Source organism: Mangifera indica, chromosome 1 (assembly GCF_011075055.1).
Source record: "Mangifera indica cultivar Alphonso chromosome 1, CATAS_Mindica_2.1, whole genome shotgun sequence".
NCBI lineage: Eukaryota > Viridiplantae > Streptophyta > Magnoliopsida > Sapindales > Anacardiaceae > Mangifera > Mangifera indica.
Window position 1 is genome coordinate 19,059,491 of NC_058137.1, and position 3,912 is coordinate 19,063,402.

At 35.3% G+C, this 3,912-nt stretch overlaps 1 non-coding gene across 1 annotated transcript; it reads left to right on the forward strand.

The window, feature by feature from the left end:
- The first annotated feature begins 3,595 nt into the window (after positions 1–3,595).
- Positions 3,596–3,702, forward strand: LOC123196147. The gene has a single exon (XR_006497616.1). It is a non-coding gene; the product is annotated as a small nucleolar RNA R71 (small nucleolar RNA).
- The last annotated feature ends 210 nt before the right edge of the window (positions 3,703–3,912 follow it).

The window sequence follows — 3,912 nt, forward strand, 5'->3', positions numbered from 1 at the left end:
GCACAAAGAATCAAGGGCTTTGTAAGGCTCAAGGGGCTAACTAGGGAAATTAAAATAGGTTGGCTTTTTAAGCTAAAGGGTTCGAACAAGAATGTCTTTATCATTTTCATGCATGCATATTTCAATGTGGTCTCAAAACGGTTCAAAGCAAGTTCTAGAGATATATTCACATGGGAGAATATCACTCATCAAAGAAAATATAGATTGATATGAATGTTTCAATCTTTTTCGGCTCAAAACTCACGAGTTAAATAAATTCACCTCAACTTCAAACAAACTTGAGCACTCAATTATCAAAATTTGTTTAAGTGCATACCCCTAATTAGTCTAACAAATAAGTGTACAATGCTCTCTTATTGAATCGGCTAAATTCCAAGGCATGCATACAAATTAATTCATTCAAAGTGAGATTAATGGACTGTTTAGCTGACTAAAAATAGGGAAGGACACACCAGCTGCCATAAAAATCAAACTCTATCCAGCAAGGAGCAGCAACATAGACAAAACAAAGCAAAAATTTTAGGCATAACAGAATACGCCTAACACAAGAAAAACAAAACAACAAAAAAAAAAACTGACAGAGAAACAGAATAGAATAAAAGCATAACAGAGAAGACTAGAGCAGAGAAGAACAGAACACGTAAACAAAACAGAGCAGAAAAAAATAAATAAAAAAAATAAAACTGAAGGACAGAATAATACACAATAGAAAATAAACAGCAGAAAAATAAAACACAAATAAACTCTCCCCCACACTTAAACCAAACATTGTCCTTAATGTTTAAACAAAACAGAATATAATGAGAACTAAAATTTAAAAGAAAAGGGAAAGAAGACTTCTCTGGATTTGGGGAAAAGGAACAGTAGTTCAAATTTTTGGAAAGTTGCAATTGATGGAGGATTCTTCAAATTTTGATAACAGCTCTGGTGTAGGAGGCCTCCGATGGGTGGGTTTTTGCTGCTCTTTGATGCTTGTGAATGGGTTCTGACCATGGCATTGTAGAATGAGGAAAGGGCTGCTAGGTTTTTATTTTAGTTGGAGAGAAATTGTGAAGCGTAGGTTTGGCGAATATAGTCTCTGGAAGCAAATAAACCCAGCCTTATAATCACACTAAATCATATGACCCCCTTGAATTTAAGAAAATAGCAAAGCAGAAGCTGGACTTTTGACAGAAGCATATGACCCAGTTCCAGAACACCAAAATGCAGATTTCTCCCCCATGAACATTTACAGACAGTTCACTGGAACCTGGCAGGAGGAAGAAGATGATTGAACAGTAACATGAAAATAAATTAAAATAAACCTAAGCAAAAATCATAAAATAATTGCTAATTAAATATCCAAAAATCCTAAAACTGAAATTTAAAACTAAGATTGGAACACATAAACCGAAATTAAAGCAAATGTCTAGAAAATTAAAATTGAAGCATTAGTTAAAATAAGATTGAAAGCTTGGGTTGCCTCCCAAGTAGCGCTTTTGTTTACAGTCATCGGTTCGACGTAATGCCTTCATTTATTTATTCAGGATCTTTCAACTCCACTTCTCTGATGTTTTCAGCTGGCACTCCTTTGTAAAACAGTTTGAGTCTATGGTCATTAACTTGAAATACTTTTGATGTCGCTAAGCTCTGAATCTCTAGCTTCTTCGAAATTTGCACCAGTTTCTCTTCTTGCTGCTCATTTAACTTGTTGGAAATGATCACTGGTAAGGTTTCCCCATCTCCAAGGTACACATATTTGAGGTGATTTGGAAGAGATTTCAGCTCCAGCTCTAGTGCCTACAAAATAAAAGGTAACAATTTTTCATTAGGCACTGGCAGCTCAATATAAAATAAATTACCTGTATTTTTCAACTCTCTGAGCTCATTCATCTCTGTCCCTGTATTTTGCACATCTGAAATTAATTTAAATTCATCTCTTTCTTTCAAAATATTTTTATGGTTAGCCACCTTTAACTCATCATCATCATCAAGTATATCCTGCGCTAGAGAATCAATTAAATCAACTAAATATATAGGAAAATCCACATCAGAATATTTCATAGCATCATAAATATTAAATTGGATAGCTTCACCATCAAACTCCATGGTCAATGTGCCTTTGTGAACATCAATTTTCATTTTAGCTGTTTTCAGAAAGGGTCTTCCTAGCAAAATAGGTGCAGATTGGTCATTATTTTCTATGTCAAGAATATAAAAATCAGCTGGAAAAATTAATTTATCAGTAACCTGAACAAGAACATTTTCAATTAACCGTTTAGGATATACATTTGATTTATCGGCCAACTGAATAACTGTGACAGTTTTTTCTAAAGGTCCAAGATTAAGAGCAGAATAAATAGAATATGACATTACATTAATAGATGCTCCTAAATCTAACATGGCTTTTTCAATTTTGGTGCCTCCTATTGTGCAAGGGATGCAAAACATACCTGGATCTTTGCATTTTTTAGGAAGATTTTTACGAATTATGGCTGAAACATTTTCTCCTACCCTTATTTTTTTATACCTTTTGAGTTTTTGCTTTCTTTTCAATGTACACAGCTCTTTCAAAAATTTAGCATAGCGAGGCACTTGTTTTATTGCATCAAACAGTGGAATATTGACTTCACAGTCTCGAAAGGTCTCATATAAATCCGCATTACGTTCGTACTTCAGTTTTAAAGTTTCAAGAAAAGGAGGGACAGGTTTGTATTCGCTAAAAGAAAGATGTTTACCTGTCGCTACCTTTTCGGAAGAATTATTTTCTGCTGCCATTTTTTCTCTGTTTTCTGCTGGCCGTGTTAGTGCAGGTTGTGCTTTAATCGGCACCTCCAACTCCTTTCCACTCCTCAACGTTATGGCACTAACATTCTCCTTTGGGTTCATTATAGTTTGTGACGGCAATTTGCTTGAATTTTGTGCTTCCAGCCTACTGATTGTAGTAGCCATCTGACTTATTTGATTTTCTAGATTTTGAATATTGATTCTGGTTTCCTACTGAAATTTCATAGTGTTAGTAGCCAAAGTTTTAACAATATCTTTAAGAGATGTACCTGAATAAAAATTTTGGATTGGTTGTTGTTGTCTAGGAATATAAGGCTGCTGATACGGCTGAAAATTATTCGAAGGCTGATTCACATTTGCATTCCCATAACGAAAATTAGGATGATCTCTCCAACCGGAGTTGTAGGTATTCGAATAAGGATTATAATTATGACTTCACTGCTGCTGTCCTAAAAATCCACCAACTGCATTAGCATGTTCAGAGCAGTCATCTTGAAGTGTTGGGCACATATCAGTTGGATGTCCTCTTAATGAACAGATTCCGCAAACCTTTGTTGCCTCCATTTTTCCTACAGCCATTTGACGTACAAGAGTAGTTAGATTATCAAGTCGTCTTTCAAGAGAAGATACATTTACCTCATTAACACGTCGAGATGAATGGTCTAATCTATTCCCAAATTGTTGTGAATTCGACGCCATATTTACAATTAAATTTCGGGCTGCTTCAGGTGTTTTGTCAGCCAATGCTCCACCACTCGCTGCATCAATCATATTTCTCTCATTTGATAGAAGTCCTTCGTAGAAATATTGAATAAGCAGGTGGTCACTAATTTGGTGATGTGGACAACTCGTATAGAGTTTTTTAAAACGCTTCCAGTATTCGTATAAAGACTCTCTACTCTGCTGCCTAATGCCTCAAATTTCTTTCCTTATGCTGGCTGCTCTTGATGCTGGAAAAAATTTCTACAAAAATAATTTTTTCATCTCATGCCAAGTAGTGATACTTCCAGTGGGTAGATAATACAACCAATCTTATGCATCATCTTTCAAAGAAAATGGAAAAGCCCTCATCTTGATTTGTTCTTCGGTCACTCCATTCGGTTTCATTCCGGTGCACACCACATGAAATTCCTTTAAATGTTTATG